Consider the following 22,882-nt stretch of genomic DNA (forward strand, 5'->3'; position numbering starts at 1 on the left):
AGTTGTTTTCATCTCATGATTCAAGTGTTACGTTATATTATCAGGTGCAAAAGATGTCTTCATTCATTAATTTTTCACGGTGAGTTGTAGAAGTACTAGTTTGCCCAAAATTAATTCACTCATTTATTATTATTAGGGATAGAGAACTCCACCCGGTCACATAGTACACGCTGCCTTGACACAAGGGGCACGTGAAATGACCGCTGCACCCCCTTGGAATGCCTGAATTGACCAGAGGTACGACGGTCATTTTGCGCCCCTATGTCAGAGCACAAGGGTGACATGTCTGGCATGATTGGGTCACATTCTTTCTCCCTTATTATTATTAGTTAAAGAGAACACACACCGCCCTTGTCTAGATGCCACCTAGTTGTGCAGCGCACGCCGTCTCTGTATCCAAACACAGGGGCATAAGAAAATGACTGTCACATCCCCAAAAAATATGGAGATGACCAGGAGTGTGATGGTCATTTTTCGCACACCCCCGTGTCTGGGCGCAGGGATAGCGTGCGCTGCGCATCTGGGTGGCGTTCATTCATTCGGCGTTCGCCCGGATGAAAACAAGAGGAGAGCGGTTTTTCGTTTTAACTCTTCGTTTTTACCTTTGGGTTTCCTTGTTTCGTAGTCTCATTCCTTCTCTCGTCGGGTCTCCGCCAACTAAAAAGAGCGAATTACCAAAGAGCTGGGTGCGGTTTCCATTTGAAAACCTCCTCTTCGCGGCAAACGGAAACGGATGTTCTCCAACCAACCAAGTAGGCCAAGGTGGTGAGTTCCTCTAATGTCTCTCTTTCTCTCTTTTTCTTTTTATCATCAATTACAAGCGATTTCGCTATTTCCAAGTTTCTTTAACTTGCAAAACGTAGTCTGGTTTTTTCCCCCCTTTCTGGTTTTGGTTGATATGCATTGAGTGATTAGGAACCTATCTGTTGAATATTCTGTATTTAGGGCCTTTTACTCAGGAACTTTGTTCCGTTGGGTATACGATAGACGTATCTATGTGTAATTGCTTGCTCTTGTGCACTTGTTTTCACTGGAGAAGACTGAGTTGTCGACCGTACCAAGATTCAATGTCAAGGAAACCCCTTCGCTGATTTTATCTATGTTCATAGAAGGGCTATTGTTGCAGCACACTTTTTGGCATTGGTAAACCGTAGGATAAGACCTCGTACGCAAACTTCCTTGAATTGACATGTGGTTTCTCTCAATTTCACTGAAGTCTTTTACTGCATCCAGCATTTTCGGTATAGAGTTTTCTCTCTTTCTCTTTCTCTCTTGCTGTTGAAAGAATTATGTAAGCCCATCTAAACCCACCTCCTGATTCATAAGATTCCGATTCTTTTTGTGTGTTTGTGTGTAGATTTTTTCTTCCTCTTTTATGGAGCTTTGGATGTGTTCTGTACGTGGGAGAACATTTTAAATTACTGTACATTCCCTCTAGTTACTTCATTTTCTTTTTCTTTTTTGTTGATCTATTAGTTTTCTTATTTGCCATCCAGGTCTGGTGCTTCATGGTGCAGTTGAAAGGAAAGATTGGAAATTTGACGGGTTTTCTTTATTTTGATGAATTTGTCTTCTGAGTAAGGGTGTTTGTTGTTGATAGTGGTATTTGAAACAAGAACCTGAATTTATACATGGTGAGTTAGGTGTATACGGTTCTTGCCTTCCTATTCCGGCATTGCAATTTGTCAATCTTCACAGTTTCAAAATCTTCGCAGGCACAGTCAGATATTCGGAAGTGGTTTATGAAACAACATGACAAGAGCAATGGGAATGCATCTAAGCCTCAGAAACCCACTATGGAGCGGCCTTCTCCAGCTACCTCTCTACCAGAAAAGAAATCTGTAAATATGCATTTCCCCTTCCATTCATAATAGACTTCCATTTAGATATATCTTTGGCTCCTTTTCTTTTATTTGGGGGGGGAGGGGGGACTTAATAAATCCACAATTTTCTTCCATTTCTTTCCTTTTCATTTGCTAAAAACATTTATTGTGTATATTGTATTTATTTCTCTCTAAATTAGCTGAAAAAGCGTGCTTTTGATTTTGTTTTTAGGCCAGAAGGCCATTATGTGGTTATGAATCTTGTTTCCATGGTCTACCCCAGTTTTTCCATGTCGTAGGATCATGTGGCAAATCCGACCATTGGATGGACGGGGGAAGGTCTAGTCAAGCCTTGTGTCAAATTTCAGACTCTCCCCTCAGTAATCAATACACCCACTTTATAGTCTTGAATATCTCATTTTGCCACTTGGCAAACACTATTTCAGCTGAAACTTTACATGTGAGCAGGGGACCTTTGCGTCTACCTGTCAGCAAATTTTTGCCCCCCATCTGATAATGCCACATGGCAAAGAAAGGGTGGGTGATGCAAGAGAATCTTGGACCAGGCCGACCCAACTGGTGCACTACCTTGGATCGACCCAAACCCAGCTGAACCGGGTTTAGTTTGAGTGTTTGTATCTAGTAGGATTTTAGGAAGTTTATTTTATTTGGGAAAATATTATGTAATCTTTTATTTTGAGGTAGTTATTAGACATGTAGGAAATTTCTAATTTGAGTTTTATTGGGTTTCGATTTTTTTTTTAATAGGTAAGGGGGAGGGAAGATGTGAAGCAGGAGGCTTGAACCTAAGACCTCCTGGTAGCAATGCACTTTTACGCATCACAACCTACCAAGTGCTCTAGGCACTTGTTCACTGTTGGGTTTCTATTTTAGTTAGCCTAGTTTTAGTAAATAATTAGGAGTCTTTATTTTTGGGTTTTATAAATAGATGTGTAACCAGCATATTGAATAGAATATGGAAGAATGAATTGAAAAGTGAGTTTGTGCGTGTGCACTCCGCCCCCCCCTCCTCTTTCCCTCTGCAACTCTGATTCTTCTCAGATTTCCTCTCTTCTCTTTACCGGTCCCCCATTAGGGAGCAGGTCCCTGATAGGTACGAACAAACAACGAGTTCTCTGGGAGGCGCAATGGCAATGACGGAGCGGCGATGGGAGCCAAACAATGGTAGTGGTGTAAGTGACAGTGGCGGTCAATGGATGTTAGTGACTGTCACACATGGTACGACATGCATAAGCACATGTTCAGTCAACCATGTTTGACAAGAAGAGGCTGGAGCCTCGAGGTCGGTGGTGGTGCGCTACTGGCGGCGGCGGTGAAAAGAAAAACCAAAAAAATATTTAGGTTTTTATGCTTTGATAGTTAATTCATACCAAGTTGAGAAGAGAGAAGAAAAGAATGATTTTGGGTTCTCAAGAAGACAGAGGCCGCCACTTTATTAGAGATGATTACAATAATGAAAAATTTTTAGCATAATCAAATATATGCAACATGTGCATAATGAACCTGGACTCTCTAATGTATCCGAGTCTAGGTCAAGGGTCGACGGGTCATCCTTCAACATTCCTCAAGCTTGATTCTTCAAACTAAAAGCTCCAATTTCAGCCTCTTGCTTGCAGAAATCGACCTTCAAACCCTCCCCTTGGGTTTCCTTCTCTCTTCTCTCCCTCTCTTGATTTCACAATATTAGAAACAAAATGGGAGTAGAGTTCATACAAATGAGCTATTTTACCCCCCTCCTCACCTAGGTGAAATTCCCTTCTTGCCTTTATAGTTTCCCTTTTGCAAGCCCTTCTCAAGTCCCTCTTTCCCTTTCCACGATTTTACTCTCCCTCTCTCTCTCTATAAACATCGTCTCTCCCTCTCTCTAATTTCTTTTCTTGGTTTCCCCTCTTTCTCTTGTTTTTCTCCTTGTAAAATTCCCATTTTACCCTCAATAAACCTTGCCTTGCAACAAAAAGAAAAGAAAACTCCCCTAATTACTTCTAAGGAGACTTGAGCCTTAGACCTATGGCTTATGGAATGAGTTGATGACCATTGGGCTATTAAAACCCTTGGTAGTCTAAGCCAAATGAAATATGAAAGCATATTGATGCAGATTCGTCACCGAAATGGGCTTATTTCTTTAGAAATAAATCTAGGGTTGGGTTATATGTATGTTGGGCCTTTGATCCCATGGGTTTTCTATGTAATAGGCCACTTTTATGGGCCTAAAAGAGGGGTACATAGGTTGCATACGGGATTAGCCCAATAATTAGTCTATTTTTATGTTTTTAATTGAATCGGTTTAAATTGGTTGCATCCAATTGGTTCAATTGGTCTAATTTAAGTGAAGTGATCCTATTGGCTAAGAGGTTCTTATATCCTATTGGCTAGTAGGGAATCTTCTTTATTTTAAGTAGTTTAAGTTGTTTTTAAGTCATTAGGACTCTATTTTGAGTCTATTTTAGTTTCCTAGTCGGTTTAAGTACCTAATAGGTTAGGGATTGGGTTAGGCCTTTTCCTTTTAGAGTAAAAGTCTATTTTTGAGTCTTTTATATAAGGTTGTAAGGGGCAAAGCCTTGAACACGAATTTGATTAATGAAAGCTTTTTGTTTGCTGCCATAGCTGCTGCCCCGCTCTGTTGAGTGTTGCTCTGTTGAGTGTGCATCCTTGTGGTTCTATCAAGGTGGAAAGGGACTGGTGGAATCCGGTTGACTCCTTACGCCGTGACGGCCGGGAGGATCTTCTTCAATTCGAAGGTGGTTCTATCCTTCACATCTGTTCAAGCTGCTGCCGGTGGAATCTCCGATAAGTTTGACACCCAATTTCTTCTTCTAACCCTCTAATCCTTTCCCCCAATTGATCCCCTTTATTTTTTGTTTGAATCCCATAAACCCTAACTCCATTAAACCTTAGATCTTGCTGTCCAATTTTACAGAATTTTCAAAACACTTAAAACTCTATAATACCTACATTATTATTGTCCTATAAACTTGCCTAGCCATACCCCCTAAGCCCCCCTTCCATTATCCTAACCTAAGCCCTAGATTTGACCTAAAACTGCAATTCTGTCCTACTGAAACTGCAGAACCAGCAGCCCCTTTGTTTCTTGTTATTGGTCCTGGTTTAATTGGCTTCTAGTAGGGCTTTACCCTATCTAGAACTACATTACATATCTTACCCATCTTGTATTTTCTTTGTTGTCTCAAAGTTTATAGAATTACCTCGTATACTTGTTTGAGACATTACATACTCAACACTTGATTTTAAAAAATATTAAATCATGGCATTCTCTGGTAAACCATATCATAAATCCTTACCTTACCTTGAGTATTATTTCTCGACTCCGGTGCTTGACAGAATCCAACTCAATCTACCTGATGATACCAAAATTAAACATTTAAATACCATATAATGCTTTAAACCAGCCCTTTCCTAGGACGGGGTATCACACTCCAGCCCAAGGAACCGAAATATTTCGCGAAATTGTGAAATTTTGACCGAAACCTAGTAAGTTTCGGATGCAGATTTTGACTACTTTTGGGGCCCCAATGTCCAGTTTAGGTCCCGAAACTTTTGGGAAACCCTATTTTAGACCTTTTAAACATAGTGGAACCTTTAGATTGTAAAAGCACATACTCAAAATGGTAGTTTGGCCTCGTACCCTAGGTTGGTAGTGTACGTTGTATGTTGCTACACAAAATTTAGTACTAAAACACACATATTCAGTTAAAATAATTAAAATATGCATTAGGAATGAATAAACATAAAATTAGAAACTATTTCATAATTATCAAATGTTATACATAGTTCATTACAAAGATATGGGAGTGATTTGGCAAAAAATTACAAAAACTGGGGTTTTCTGGGTAGCTTCCCTCTTTGGAGTCAAAATGGCGAAACTAGCAAAACGATAACAAAACCCGAAATATGGTTGAATTTTGCAGTTCGATCGAAACCATGCATTTTATACAAAGAGTTTCAGTAAACTGAATGTCCTTCCGTTTTCTTGCTGGGCAGGGGCCCTTTAGGGCCTTGTGGTGTGCAAGTTCTGATTGTTACTAATATGACTCCGAAAACGAGGGCTCTACGAGCGCCTATCTATTGTAGTGGCAGGCTTGGAAGCGGACTTGGAAGCCAGCAATTAACGATACCAAAACGCATAACATGATTGAAATTTCACCGAAACTACGAAATTTGACTGAAACTTGGTAAGACCCCACCTGGTTTCGTCGTCCTTTGTTGAAATAAAAAAATTTCACTAAATTTTGGTCATTTCAACCGAAATTTCGAACATTGCCCAGCTTTGGCATCCCACCAAGGTTTTCCTTGCATTCCACTGTAGAGCAGTTCTAAATCCCACAGAAATATGCTCTCTCTCTCACAAAACTCACAAGCTCAAGGCTGAATTATTTCTCAAATCGCTGGGGGTGGGTATGATCCCCTTCTCTTAGTTTATAACTTTATGGAAATAAGCAAAATAGGAAACCCCCATGTGTGGAAGAATCCCTTACAACCTAAGTTTTTCACAAATAGAATATCTTCTATAACTTAACAAAATGGAAACTAAAACTAATCCTGTATAGGACTCAAATCCCTCATAATTGGGCTTATAGAATTGGCCCATTACAATAGTAAACCCAAAAATACTAAGCCCATGGTCCATATAACATTCTAACCTATTAGACACTCAAAATTAAACATATTGGCCCATTCTTGGTTCAGTCCAATGGCCTGGTTTGCTGATGGCCGTCTTGTTCTCCTGAATTCATCAAGTTCTCTTCATGGTCACTGAGGAAACTTGTGCCCCTAATTTTAAAGTAGAAAGAATGTTAACAAATCAGGAAACCAGTGAACTGATTAAATTTTCTTTAAGGCTTTCTTGATAGAAAGACTTGTATAGTTTTCTGTTTTTCTAACAACCCAAGAAAGCATTGATTATGTTATCAATTATCTGCCACTTTTCCTTATTTCTTCCTTGTTAAAGGCCTCAAAAGGATGTGTAATTTTTTAGTATAAATATGATGCATAAGCATTTTAATTGATTTTTGTTGAGAAAAATCAGATACATGATGATAGTCAAGAGAGCTCAAGAAGAAGGAAAAGTAGCAAATATTTTGCTACTGATACCGAGAAACCAAGAGATGAACAAGAGATGGAAACGGCCACAGCCAAAAGAAAGAGTGCCACTGATACTGAGAAACCAAGATATGAACAAGAGATGGAAACGACTCCAGCCAAAAGAAAGAGCCAAAAGAATAGTGTGGAGCTGCAGAGTGCTGTGAAAACCCCTGCTGCAAAGAAGCGTAACAATGTAAATGACGATGCCTTAGTGTCAACCGATGCAAGGAAAAACTTGGCCAAGCTCACTCCCACAAAAAATTTGAAGAGTGAATCTGGGAGAGGAGTTGTTCAGAAGCCTGTAGGTACTGATGAAAATGTTGAAGATGATGTGGATGATAAAGATATTGAATCTCCTCGTAAAACTGGTGGAAGGGGTGGCGGTGGAAGAGGTGCAGCAACAGCACTGGCTGGGGGAAGAGGGAGAGGTGGTGGGAGAGGCGGATTCATGAATTTTGGTGAAAGGAAAGATCCTCCACACAAAGGGGAAAAGGTGGAAACATTTCTGGAACATCTGAAACTTTTTGATGAAATATTGTGGTGCTGAAGCATTTTTTTCTTCCTTGTCATTCAGGAAGTCCCTTACGGTAGTCCTAACTGTTTGGCTGGTCTAACTTTTGTGATTAGTTGTACCCTTGACAGGTATTGCATCTGCATGTTCAATTTGCTGTTCCTACTAGAAGTAGAGTACATTATATTTTTGGAAGCACTATCAGTTGCTAGCCATTATTGGTCTTTGTTGCATGTTTTTGTTATACTTTATCTGTCTTGCTCATAGGTTTCAAGGTGGCAAGGCGACCCAAGGTGCTGGAGGGCTGTCGCTTAGGTGACGAGGTGCCCGCCTAGGCGACGATGCGCCCCCATGTGTTATTTTTTATTTCCCCCTTTAATAACATTATTTAGTATGCTACAATATTTTATTATGCTACAGTATGTACCTTATATTATAAAAAATCAACATTAAGCCTCCTCAAGTCATAAAAAATCAACATTAAGCCATATCAAGTCATCAAAAATCAACATTAAGTCACATCTTCATAAAAAATCAATATTAAGCCACATCAAGTCATCAAAAATCAACATAGAACTAGAAGACAACAGAACTGAAGAAGCAAGCTATTGGAAGTTTAAAACAATCAAACATACATTTGGTTTATACTAGTCTCACGATTGGTTTATACTGTTCTTAGAAAATATGATCTTATCTATAAGTAATTTAATTGCTCTCGATTTAGAGAAATGTTCTTGTTCTCTAAGAAGTTTGATTAGTCAGATGATTTTTAGTATTAGGTAGAGCACAAAACCAGCTTTCCAACAAATCCAAAATTGCTTAAATCTGATTTGTATTGAAGAAGTTATGTTCTGGTCAAACCTTATTTGGTATGCGTGAATGTTGTCAAAATCGCTTTGAATGAAAATATTTTTTAGATATCAAAACAAATGAATATTTTACTGCATTTTTGGTTTTTAGCAATGTTTTACCATATTAAGATTTATAGAATTTATTAGATTTGAGAAAAACCCCAGCATTAGAAAGTTGAAAATTTCACCTATCGGCGAAAATCCAGTTTTTGTTCGTGAACTAGGGGGTTGACTTTTTATCCTTATGGAATTTGATTTTTTAACTATTTTTATTGGATTCAAATAGGGGGTTATTTGCTTATTTATGAATAATATCTTAAGTAAATGAATCATTTACTTAAATGATATTTGGCATAAATAAGTGCTAGAACCGGGTTCGATCCCAATAAAACCAGTGCAAGCTGCCTTGCAATAAGACGACTGTCGCCTAGAACCCTACAAAACCGCCTGGATGCCAAGGGGGTGCCTAGGCAACGCCTTGACAACTATGGTCTTGCTTTTATCCTATTGAAATTTGGTTCTTATTCCAGCTTGGAAAGGGAAGAAGCAGAAGATTTGATTAAACGCCATGGTGGTCGTGTTACTGGATCTGTCAGCAAGAAAACGGTCTTTTCACAGTCCAATCCTGTCTTTACTTTGGTCTTGATTGATTGTGAGAAAATTTGATTGACATGAAATGTTCAAAAGCCAAACAGCTGGGGTTTGTTATCTCAGATTTACCTGCCTGGTGTTTACAGTTTCAAACACTATTTGTTTTTCTTATTCTTGGTTGTTTCTTGAACAGCACAACCTTTTTGACTGAGGATGGGCTGTTTGATATGATCCTTTCATCGAAACCTGCAAAGACTCCTGCACAAGAAGAATTAAAAAAGAAACATGCAAATAAGGCTGTTGGATCACCATCAAAGGGTAGTCCTCAAAAAGAAGTAAAGGGTATGCTCAAAATAACACTGAAATTTATGCTTTTGTTTTACTGCTTTAAGAATTCAGATAAAACCATTGGCTGCTTGTCCACATGAAATTTACATCATCCTTTGTGGGTGCAATTCTATTATTAAAGGGACTTCTTTGGTACTTATTTCCACTTCCACTGGGTAATGGCCCTTTTGGTACTTATTCATCTTACATGATTTCTGAGTTATTCAGTTCCTTTTCATCAAGCATAAAATAATTATCTAAGAGTGTAAGGGATAACTAAAGGGGTACATTTTGAATAGGGCTGCGAGAGAACTAGAACAGCTAAATAGGTGGTCTTGTCTAGAAATCTGTTTGTGCTCAAGTTACTGAATGATAGAACTGTAAATTTTGACTTGTAAAGGCTGCATCTGCTTCTCTTATAATTGCACTGCCACTGTTGATAGTAGCCGTATTGATGTAACATGCAATTTCTGTTGTTGCCTTCAATATTTAGTGTTTTACTTAGTGACATGTAGCTGTTGCACTTGATGATTTTCCTAAATTTTATGATGACCCTGCTCCATGTGAATGCTCAGATAAAGTTAGCAACTTTTCAGCAAGAAATGTTGCTCCAAAAGTTCTGACCACTGGTGATTCTTCCACTAAGCAGAAGGATCAATGTGTTGCACAATGTTTATTACCATGGACAGAGAAATACAGACCGAAGACTTCAAATGACATCATTGGCAATCAGTCTCTTGTATGTGCTATAAATAGTTGTATTTTGTTGCTCATTCCCGTTCCCGTTGTATCTCATCATTGTGGAAGGGTCACTTTATAAAATTTTCATGTTATGTTGGTTATAGGTTAAACAACTGCATGATTGGTTGGCAAATTGGAATACAAAATTTTCACATAGCGGTCAAAAGAGGAAGGGGAAAAAGCAAAATGATAGTGGATCTAAAAAGGCTGTTCTTCTGAGTGGAACACCTGGTATAGGAGAGACTACATCAGGAAAGTTGGTTAGCCAAATGCTTGGCTTCCAGACTATTGAGGTGGTTTATTATTGTCTTGACTTCTCATTTTAAGTGTTGATGGTTTTAAACTGTCCATTTTTTAATATCAGATTTCACTCATTATTATGACTACTTGCCTTGTTTTCCATTTTCTTTCCCAATTTTTTTTTCCCCATTTAGGTTAATGCTAGTGATAATCGTGGAAAAGCTGATTCCAAAATATTTAAAGGAGTTAATGGAAGCACCGCAAATTCTATAAAGGAACTTGTTAGCAATGAAGCTCTGGGTGTTAAAAGTGATTGGTTGGTCTTACTCTATAAGAATTCTTGTACGGATGCATAAGAAAATTTATGGAATCTTTTTATTAACATTCCTTGTTATTTGTAATGCAGGTCAAAACATGCAAAAACTGTGCTCATTATGGACGAAGTTGATGGAATGTCTGCTGGAGATAGAGGTGGAGTGGCTGATCTCATTGCTAGCATCAAGATGTCCAAAATTCCAATCATCTGCATCTGTAATGACAGATACAGTCAAAAACTGAAAAGTCTTGTCAACTACTGTTTGCTTCTGAGCTTCCGTAAACCTACAAAACAACAGGTCCTTCCTTTCTGCAATTTATATTTATATATGTACTCCTCAGATACTCCCTGCAGTTCATTATTTCTTCCATTCCTCTCCCTGTTGGCATGCATACTGTACGATAGAACCATTTTTCCTTTGTTTTTGTTCCACCCCTCCCCCCTTCTCTTCTTTGGACTGGTCCATCAGGTCGTATGCAGAAGCTAAGTTTTAATACATGTTTTTTTCTGTCCTATGAACCTTAATTGACTTTGCATGTATGATTCACTTGAGAAATGGGAGCAAAAAGTTGACTCCATTAAATGGATTGCCTTGATGATCAGCAATCAAGGCTATTGGCCTCGAGGACTTACTTGCTGCTGGTTTACATTCATTGGGAGGTGATGCAGATAAGTCATCTGAGGGGCTTATTTTGTTGAAAATAACCTTTGGGTTGGGTTATGTATGTGTTGGGCATTTGAACCCATGAGTTTACTTTGCAATTGACCAATTTAATAAGCCTAAAATATGAGTAGAAAGTAGTAAAACGGGATTTACTTCATTAGTTTAGTTAAGACTTAAGAGTCCTATTTTGAGTCAGTTTTCTTTATTATCTCACTTTCTTAGTCAATTTAGGATACCTTATTAGTTAAGGATTGGGTTAAGGCTTTCCTTTTTAATGTCTAAGTCTATTTTTGAGTCTTCTATATAAATTTGTAAGGGAGGCCAGCATTGTACACGAATTTAAATGAATAGAAAAGTTGCTTATGCAATGTTGAAATCCTGAGATAGGATAAGTGAGAGGCCTAGGGTGAGATGTGCATTCCATTCCCTCAGCCCCTTCCATTGGTCCTTGTATCCAAACCCTAATTTTGTTCAAATCAATCTCAAGAGTGATATAAGCTGCTGGGATTTCTTTCAACTGATTGTCACATCGATTTCTTGAAGATTACCACATCAAGATCATTGCTACTTCAACAGATTACAAATTTGTGGGTTTTTATTTGTTACTTCAACCAAGGAAATTGTTCCCTACAGACTCAAAATAGGACTCTAACTAAACTAATGAAGTAAATCCTGTTTTCCTACTTTCTACCCATATTTTAGGCTTATTAAATTGGCTAATTACAAAGTAAACCCGGGGGATCAAAGGCTCAACACAGACATAACCCAACCCAAAGCTTATTTTCAACAAAATAAGCCCCTTAGATGACTTATCTGCATCACGGGGTCCTGTAACTTAGCAGATTTTTAGGTGTTCTCTCATCGTATTCATTGGAAAAGGCTGGAAAACCTTACAGAGAACGACTGGGGCAGCTAGGAGGAACTCTACGTCGAAGCTTAACAACATGGTGCTTTTTGGCATATAGCTGGGCAGATTTTCTGCATGTTGGGTCCATGTGCTTGTATTCTCTGTTTTGGTCTTTTCCCTCTAAAAATGGGTCAATTTTGGAGCCAATCCAAATAAATCCAGACCTGATTCAAATTTACCTCTAGGTGATCCTACTGAATCTGAATCTGATTCTGATTCAGATCCTCAATGGTGATTCTGAATCCCAGATATGGATCATACATGGATATTTGAACTTAATCTTAGTTTACATTTATATAGAAGATGCATACATGGAGGTGTAAGGCTAGGCCTCAAGTAAACTATCAACCCAACCCCACAATAGGATCTTTCAGTTTGAAAATCAATACCAAATCTGGTCAATCGTATAGACAGAAGACAGGTTAGCAACCAGAATGACTCAAAACTCCAGAAGTAGTAACTAACAACTGGGATGAGTCTGATCTTCTTGTCAATGGCAATACTTGTAGTCTGGAAAACCCCCTTCAAATCTCAGCCTAATCTGATGGCTGAATGCAAAACTATGAAGGGGACTCAGAATTAGAAAGTTTGAAATCAAAATAGCAACTCACTGGTAACAAATATTCCACCCAATAGATCAGCTTCAAACTACCATAGAAGGGAGGACCCTAGGTGGGTATTCCACCGCTGGAATGGATGGCTTGATCAGGAGTTACAGTTTTCACGAAATTCTCTGCAGAAACGTTCAATATCAGGGAACCGCAAGGATGGGAAATTGCTCTTCAAGTTTTGTCTCTACTAGAACTCGATGGGGGTAACCTTCAACGATTCAATGAGTAGCTTCAGCAGTTTAGAACAGTGCTTCAGCTCTCCTCAGAAACTTGATTTTTGCAGGACAATAAAATAGTAATAAACAATTGAAGGGGAATAGGGATATAACCAAGGCCTCTCACCTATGGCCTTGGCCTGTTTCTCACAGTCCTCAAGGAATCTTTCCTTCACTGTATCTCACAGCCATGGTTTAAAACCGACTTTTCTTAATTCATCATATCGTGAACTGTCTGAATACAGCCCATACTTTTTATAACAGCAATCCTTGCATGGAAAGGAGGTTTCATTACAATCTGGTCATTCTCTAATTTAGAAACTAAATACAAAGTGAATTTAGCTAATGAACAAAATAGAAAAGAGTTCTAAAATTGGCAACTACTATTACATGAAGAAATATTTATCAAAATAGAAACTAATCTAAAGCAACTTAAGAAACTAATTTGAAGCAGCTTAAGTCCCCCACACATGGGCTGTCCAGCACTCTAATGAGCCTCAACCTGGCCCTCAAAAGTGGACCAGCAGCTGGCCCAAAATCTTGGTTAACAGGCTTGACGGACAATGCTCTATGGGCTTGCTGGTGTAACTGGTCGATCGATCTACATCACATAGGCACCTTTTAAAGTGAAGATCCAGGTTTGTATATGAACTCGTTTGAGATCCGATGTGCCTAATCTAAATATGACCACTTATGAATCTGGATTTGATAGTATGACCCAAATCTATATTACATGGATGTGTAGGAGTGGATCTTGTGTCTGATCTGCTCCATTCATGCCTTACTTATGTTCTGCTTGGGTAGCCTTTATTTTGAATGAATAACTTGTTATGCATCAGCAGTGGGGGGGAGAAAGGAAAATGTGGCCCAAAATGGAAGTCGAGGAATAACTTCTTGATATGAGAAGTTGTTTGACCTCACCCCCCCCCCCTTTTTCTGATAAATAAGGTACTTTAGTAAGAGTGTCGAAAACCAAATGAGGGGGCACTCTGATATGGTACAGTGCTTCCAAACACTCAGCCCAACATGCACACTTTATGTGAGAGTATCCAAAGAGAAGTTATAGTTCATCTCTATGCTCTTTAAAACAGCATATGGCCTGATTGTTCTGAGATGGTTTTATATTTTTTTTGTTTTTTGGTAGAAACATGGTTTTATATTTACAATTGGGAAAAGTGGTCAGCATTTGTTTTGAGGCCTTACATTCCTGCACTGGTGTGAGAATAGTCCTTTGAGCATGTCATGTCAAGTAGGTCTTTTACTCACTGGGAATTTATCCAGTAGAAGAGATTGAGAATTATTAAGAAATAAGTCTGTCATAGGTTCACTGGTTCATTTAGTTCTAAAGCAGGCAGCCTGGAATCTCATTCGTGCTAGAGGCCTTCAGCCCCTCTGGAGAAAGCTCATTTGGTTCAAGCATCATATCCCTTGACACTGCTTCACAGTCTGGTGAGTCTTCTCTAACTGCCTTTCAACGCAGTCCTTTCTTTGCCACAGACAGATTCAGGTCTCTTCTTCGTGCTGCTTCTGCGGAAACGATGTAGAAGATACTGACCATCTTTTCTTCGCCTGCCCCATTTCCTTATCCATTTGGGAATGCATCCTTGCTAAATGCTGGCCTCGTAGGAGGAGAGTTTTCCCCTTTGTAAGGGAATGGTTGTGGGTGGATATGACTTTTGCCGGTTCTTCTATCAGCGTTACTATTGGAAAATTGGCTTTCTGTGCTGTTATCAATCATATCTGGATGGAGCGAAATTTCAGAAAATGGACCACCAACTTTTTGTCGCTTAGTCAGATTTGGGGCACCATTTCTTTTGATAGTAAAGCCAAGTTTGCAACTGTCTCCTCTGTACGTTCTGACTCCCCAAGGAACAGGCATATTGTTGTGTCCTAGGATCTCTCCTCCTCGTCCTCCCCTTGTTTGAGGTCTAGGTCTGTTTGTGTATTTGTGTAATTTCTCTTTTCCCCTTTGGGGGCTTTTGTTGTCATCTTTCTCTTTGGCAATGAATTCTTTATTCATCCAAAAAAAAAAAAAGTCTGTCATAGGCTTAGGAGTACCAGAATAGACTAGTTGCTAATGCATATAATCTGTTTTTTTTAAAAGAAGATTTTGGGATTGTGTAAGTAGTTGGAGGGAAAGTCTCTAGTTGAAGAATTGGTTTCTGGCAGGATGGAGATGAGTAAAAATTTGTCTTCATCCCTCCAGGTACGGAGGAGTAGTGGGCCAATTACTTAGACAGATGTTCTGACAGGTTTGGTAATGAGGGGTACTTATTGATTTGGTTGATTAGGGGAAGGGTGACCAAAAGATTAAGCAGTTGTTATAATGGTCTTTGTTCCCCTGTTCTTTCCTGTTCCTTTTCCCTTTCTTTATATCCTTTGGATCGGCTAAGGTAGGTTTCTGTTTCTCCCTTAGCCTGTGCTTGTATTTTCTTTGTTCTCTTGTCTTCTAATAATTAACCTTCTCAGGTGCCAATTAGAAAACAAAGAAGTGGTATGTGGGAGACAAAGCTTCCTTTGTTTTCTCTATCTAATAGGATTTCTAATATCAACATTAGACTTAGCTTCTAATTCTTATAGTGGTCCAATCTATATAATGGGCTGGAACATGGGAAACCTGGTAGTTGAGTTTGTTATGTTTTGACTTCTAGAAAATTTTTAATCTTTTCATTCTCCATTTATTCTTGCTTCTGTTACACTGCTGTTATAAAATCCAGCACCCAAAGATAGCTCTCCAATCTAAGATATCTTAGATTCTGATAGTGAATTTGGAGTTGAGGTGAGATACAAGTAGGTAGGGTAGATTAGGATGTTGCAGACTAGTCTGGTTGCAGGTTCTGAAAACCCTAGCTTGACATATCCAATTGAGTTGAAACTTTGGTTGGAAGCTGGTGTGGTGCTGTGCTAATTGGAGAATTATCTTTCGGAAATGGATGCATTGTATTGTTATAATAACCTCACTTCTGGGTTCGGTATCTTTTATTTCTTATTTGTATCCTTTAACTGACTTTAAGGAATTAATTCTGCTAGTATGAGATATTGCTTCAAAATTCTGCCTTGATGGTTGCAACATGGAATGACTGACAAGTTTTTGTTTACAATGACAGATGGCAAAGAGGTTACTACAAGTTGCAAATCAAGAAGGGCTTCAAGGTAATGAGGTACAGATTTGGCCGAACTTTCTTGCATACACATGCACATATAATGACATAATGGAATCCACTGGATCTACATTCTCTGATCATTGATAGGAAAGCCTGTTAATGTAGTCCTAGATAGATGATAAATCTACTAGGAGCCAATAATCAGGACCTTTCTAAAATAGTTGGTCGATTTGGGCAGATTTAAGGAAATTAGGTCAAAACTAGGGTTAGACTTAGGGTAATGGGGTGGGATCTTATTTAGTAAAGCTAGGCAGGTTTTTAGAAGCCTAATGATGTAGGTTGGGTGAGGTTTGAGTGAAGATTTAAAAATCAGAAAATTAGAGTTAGGGTTTCAGGTTTTGGAAAATAGGAAAAAGGGATGAAATTTGGGTTGAGAGTTGGAATTTGGAAGAGGGCTTAAGGTCCAGTGTTAGGGGTGATATCAGTGAGGTTCGGCTGTAATTTGGACAGGTTTCCATGGCTGGATTCAGTGGATTGTTCTGGGCAGCTTTTAGGGTTTTTAGGTTTAATGGAGATGAGAGGGGATTAGGGTTTGGTTGATGTGTTGGGGCAGCAACCTGGATCGAGTGTAGGGTGAGGTGTGAGGATGTTGTGATTGAATTATGGTTGAGTTTTGATGGTTGGTTAAGGCTGTGATTGAAGTAGGGTTTAAGGGATTCAAATAAAATAAAAAGGGGGGAATGTTAGGGTAGGCTGTAGAGGAGAAGAAGGGAATGACTGAAAATATTAAATAACTTACTGGAATTGCAAGTTTTTCAATGGTAGCTTGAAGATGAGCTTGAACAAGACCTCCCGATCTTAACAGATGCAAGGAGTCGATCGGAGTCCACCAATCCCTTCCACCTTGATATGACTCACAAAGCCTCCTTGATATTACTCACAAGGAACACTCTCAAAGAGTTGAACGGCAGCAGCAATGGCAGCAACATAATTTTAAGTCTAAAATTGTGTGGGGGAGCCTCCCATGGTTTATTATTAATAAGAGGCCAATGGCCCAATCCTATTACAAATCTAAGTCTGCCCTCTTTAGAAATCGTGGAGGGGGGACTAATTAGCTTAAAAAACAAATAACTTAAAACATCTTCTAAGGACCAATAGAAATAAAACAAATTCTAGCCAATAGGAAAGATTCACTTAAATGGAACCAGTCAGACCATGGTTCAAATTAAGTATACAAAAAAAACTGAGTATAGAAACTGAAAATTGAAAATTAAAACTAAGGCTAAAATAGCTAAGGCTCCTAGCTAAGGCCCTATGATTAGGGTGGTTTCTTTTGCTCGTGGAGGCTTGGATCTGCATCACCTGTGGTTCAAAACCTGTCCTTTAACCCACCAAGCACTTGCTTGCTTTCGTACTAGAGAAAGAATGGGAAATTCCAAGTATGAGTTTTATATCATTTGTTTTCCATAATAACTTAGATAAACCTCTGGAATACTAGAGTGTCGAAGGGGTGATATGATTCAGATTGACGGAGCTAAAAGAGCCAGGAGTAGGCCTAAAATGACTGTAGGAGAAGCGGTAAGGAAAGACATGCATAGCTTAGGATTGATAACAAATATAGCTTTGAATAGGGCTGATTGGAGAAAAAAGGATAAATATAGCTGACCCCATTTAGTTGGAACAAACCATTTTAAGAGCTCCAATAAATTATTTTCTTCATTCTACCCAAAAAAATATATATATATATTTTCTTCACAGCTGTGCTATTTTGGCAACGTTGGTGGATGGTATAGCTAATCAAACCTTCCACCAGATAGATTATCCTTTGGACTTGCCATGCATCTAGTCAGTCCCACTGTCCACCTCAGCTGTATGGGACACTATGTGTGAAACTAAGATCCCCTGTGGAAGATTCTGTTGTGAGTCTTGTGGCCTGGAATTTCTTGCTAGGTGACTGAAAAAGCAATCACTTGTATGTTATATAGGAGACTGATCATCAACATCCTTTTCCAGTTGCCCTTGGTCATTGCTTGTGACTAATTCTGTTTACTTTGTTTGCAAAATGCATAGATTGCACTTGAGGAACTTGCAGAGAGAGTTAATGGAGATATGCGTATGGCACTAAATCTGTTGCAGTACTTGGGCCTTTCACTGCCAGTCATCAAATACGATGACATAAGACAACGTCTTCTGAGTAATATGAAAGATGAAGATATTTCACCTTTTACTGCTGTTGATAAGTATGCTTTTACCATTATCTCTTCCTCTGTAAGACTGTAACACTGTTTCCTGTTGGCTTTATGTGCTTTATTCCTTTACTGGGTTATGGTTTCCCATGCCTTTTTTTCTCTTTGGGGTGGGGGGGGTATTTTTTTTTTGGGTTTTGATAATGTTCATGAAGATTAAGGTTAGTTAAGTTCACAAACTATCACGTGTCAGACATTGTGTGGGTCCATGCCTTAAAGGATTTCTGCTGTCTTGTTGTTCAGATTCAACACAAAATGAGCATGCTGTTTGGGTTGAATTTGTATCCAAAGCTGTGAAAACTTACAAAAATGCCTCTATTATTAGTTTGAACAATTACAAAGAAGTAGCAAAACACAGTGTAGTCTGAAACAGTTCAAACATAAAATACTAAAGTTCTTAATGGAACGAACAATGACAAAAAAAATAAAGGAAGCAAAGAGGGAGGGAACAGTTGAATCTGTTAATGAATTGTTGCAATCATAGTTGTCAAGGTGTCCAGGCGGCCTTGCATGGATTGACGCCTTGGTCGCCTAGGCGACGCCTTGGTGCCTTGCTAGTGTTGCCTTAATTTTTGGCCCCATCCACTGCCTTGGTTCGCCTAGGTGCCGTGACAATTATGGTTGCAATATCAGACCAACAATAATCTATAACCAAGAAAAGAAGATACAAGGAGAAAAATAAAGAAGGAAGAAGAGAAAAGAGGATACAGAATAGGAATTCACTTAACCGTACCGGTAGCAGTCTAATTATATCTTGGAAACTTAAACAAAGTTACAATAATACCCCCATCAACTTAACTAACTACTATTAACAGTAATGACCCATATAACTGTAGACTATAAAGATAATTACAAATAGACCCATGCGGTAGACTTTCCTACATCAAATAAGGAGTGTTATCACCCGGACCCATGATTTTGCTTGGACTCCTAGGTGGAACCCAGGTGACACCTTGACAACTATGTCCTAGATATAAGTCAAAGTCAATATGCTATAGTCTTCGAAAGAAGAACCTAATTAGAAAGCTTTTCGATACATAGGAAACATTTTTTAGATTTATAGTATTTACTTATCACTTTGATATTTTTATTTTTGGGCCTTAAATAGATAACTGAATCAGATTACATGATTTTGCATAAGCTTGTGAATTGTGATGTTTATAATCGTACGTTAGTTACCATAGAGGAAGGCTGAGATTAGTTCATAAAGTTAGGATTTTAATTATTCCTTTCAACTGGACTATATGAGCATTTGAATGTTTGTTTTATAATTATTTAAATTTTGGCCTTTAGGCTGTTGAGAGTTGAGAACCTATATTACTTGATTTAGACAAATTAAAATCTTGTAATTATTCAGGAGAGTAGCTATATGACAAAGAAAATATATGTGCAGGTCATGGATTGACAGACATGAAAAGAAGATTCAAGAAATAGTTAACAAAAGGAAAGCAAATTCTAGATACAAGAAAGATGAAAAGAATTAGTAAAGAAATAACAGAGAAGAAATAAAAAGCAGCTCTGTAGACTGGAGATCACCAAAAAAAATTTTCCCGGATAAATCGCCGAAAATTTAATTCTAAGTTATTCATTGCTCCACCCTGTTTGAACTATGTACATAAAATAACCTTACGTGGATTTAAAATTCGATCACCTGTTATTGGCACCATTTTACCCATTTAACTAGACAAAGCTTTGAGGGAAAATAATAAGGATGATTGCTATTCAGCCCAACCACTGTAGATGGGGCAGCTGTTGACCCCCAATTATGGACGGATAATGGATAATTTCTGCCTGAATTTCTTTTTATGCTAATACCTCCAAGGTGGCTGATACTTGCCGACACATACTATAAATGTTTCATCAACTTCCCGGAACCCTAGATATCATGCCCAACTATGTCTTTTTTATGATAACCCATGTAGTCACGTTCTTGTTTGATCGTGATGCCTGGAGTTGCAGACCCTAGATCATATACCAAAGCTGAAGCGACATTGAAATAGATAATTCCTGCAAATCTAAGTTAGAATCACTTGTCAATTGCTTACTTTGGTGTTTGTCTTCTTTTACTAAGTTTTTTTCTCAACTGCCAACTGCTTAATTTCTGATATCAATACCTGTAGAAAGCTTAATGATGACCTGATCATATTGCATGACTCATGGCCTTGTTGAACTCCTTCCCATCATAGTTCACAATGATCTATCTCATTCGATTTTTACAATATAATTTTCTTGCCAAACCTTTCCTGTCACTAACATATATGGGTATGAAACCATTCTTGGATATTGGATCATTGTCCACTAACTAGCATTGCTTTGGATCATCGTCCATTAACTAGCATTGCTACATAGTTACCATACATCTGGTTTATCTATGATTTATTGCTATTCAAGTATCAATGTGTCATGAATACCATTAATTTGTCCAAGAACTGGCTTGGTAATGTTGTCCTAATTTAGTTGAGCATGGATTCTTCTAGATTTATTTATCTGTATTGTTCAATTTGGCAAGTTCTCCGTGACATTATTTGTGAAATTTGAGTCCATCTAAACTGCCATACTCTTGTAAACTTTTTGCACCCTCCCAACCCTTCCTTGAAATGCATGTAGGCTATTTGGCTTTAATGCGGGGAAATTGAGAATGGACGAGAGGATTGACCTGAGCATGAGTGATCCTGACCTAGTCCCTCTCCTCATTCAGGTTCTTTTTAACTTGCATGGTTTATGCTTTCCATTTCAATCTGGTTAGTTTTCAAAATTTAACAATTGATACATGGACATGATGATTAATGTAACACTAATGCCATTGTCAACCCACAAAACCTACCAATGCTGATTAAGCTTGCTACTGGAGCCTAGGCTCGGATACCAATTGCTGACTGGAGATGGTCACCGAGAGGGAGGGGTGAATCTGTTACTGCCAAAAATTCGTTCCCTCGGACCTCACAATCTTAGATGATGACTATTCTGGTGCTCAATAACACAGTCACAATGTCTAGCAGCCCTGAATTAAGCTCACATACACATCTACCAGCAACTGATTGGTTGGCGCTGGCCTTTTTACCAATCACACACACATACAATGGTGTGACACACTTTGCCTCTCAACCACTGGCATGCACACCCCTATGGGAAGGTCTACCCGGTATGCACATCCATTCTACAGAAAAAGATCTCCATATATCCATGCATACAATCCATAAGCAATCACCCACAACACAGAATTCTTACGTGGTTCGACAATGTGCCTACATCCACTATGCAAATAGCCTAACCTGGTCTCTGTATAATGCACAATATAATGATTCGACCACACCCACGGTTAGGAGCTACAACCCTTAGTTTATGCAGCTACAACTGCAAGGGAGATCTTACCCTGCTACCAAGCACCCATTCGGTAGCCAAAGATTACAAACAATAGGCTTATATAAGTTGCACCAATTCATAGTACTTAATCTTGTCGAAATCTCGGCGAGATTTCGGAAATTTCGACTCTTCCGAGATTAAATGCTACCTCGAAATGAAAACATACACAATTTCGGTCGACATTTCGCTGAAAAGTTATAAACCACTTATAAAAGACCTAGTCTCGTGAGCTTAGGTTGAAATTTCAACCGAAAGCCCACTGTCTCGCTTGGTTTCGCCTGTGGGAGCTAATTCTTGCTGAGTTCTTCGCTTTTTTGCCACATCAATGCCGGAATTTGTTGGAAAACATCATTGAAGCTTGCCATAACACTCCTAGCACATCATTTCCTTCTTCTTGGTGAGGATTTTGCCGCACTCCACTGTTTCAGGTAAAACCCCTTATCCAAAAATGTATTTTTTTGCAGAACAGATGGTCAATACAGGTTGTATAGTGTTGAATTTATTATATGTTAGACATCGGAGGCGGATTTACAACCTTACGCTGCCCCTTTTTTTTTCTGTATATATATTATTTTTTTGGTTAAAAATTTTGATTTTCCTACAACCAAAATGTAAAAAAAGAATAGGGGTTATGTAAACTGGATGGTGTTCAATTAAATATATGTTAGACACCATTGTCCGATCTACAATATGAGGTTGACGATGCAGCACGTACGCATGGGACAGGAGGGCAATAGGGACACTATCTATCTCGCCGACATTTTCCAGATCTACTTAGACGATGAGGATCCTATTGTGGATTGGGTGAGGGATGGAAGTGAGCTGGTGATAGATTAGGTTGGAGGTAGGCCTGACTCCATGATAACCGCTGAGATGGGTGCTGATGTGGATGACTACATAATTGAAGAGGGGCAAATACATCCACAGGAAGCATCACCCATACCGTTCCAGTGCACAGGTGGCAATGCTGATGAGGAAGATGACTGGTTCATTTCCTCAGGTGTTGGGACTCAGACTTAGATTCGCAAATCTCTACCGTCTACTCATAGTGGTGGAGATGATGATGATGATGGAGGTGATGGTGATGGTGTTGCTGCATATGATGGACTTCGAGAGCAATATGTGGTACGGGAGTAGGAGGCAGCCACAGAACCAATTCGATTCACCGGAGAAATCCAATTTGATCACGCCACACAGGGTACGGACCACGGTGCATGTGCCCCCACACGTAAGGGTTACACGAGAGGGCAT

General features: G+C 38.8%; 1 pseudogene; it reads left to right on the forward strand.

Annotated features, from left to right (window-relative positions):
• Positions 1-1,500: 1,500 nt before the first annotated feature.
• Positions 1,501-22,882, forward strand: part of LOC122665399 — a 28,975-nt pseudogene continuing 7,593 nt past the window's right edge.

The sequence above is a fragment of the Telopea speciosissima genome, chromosome 1 (assembly GCF_018873765.1).
Source record: "Telopea speciosissima isolate NSW1024214 ecotype Mountain lineage chromosome 1, Tspe_v1, whole genome shotgun sequence".
NCBI lineage: Eukaryota > Viridiplantae > Streptophyta > Magnoliopsida > Proteales > Proteaceae > Telopea > Telopea speciosissima.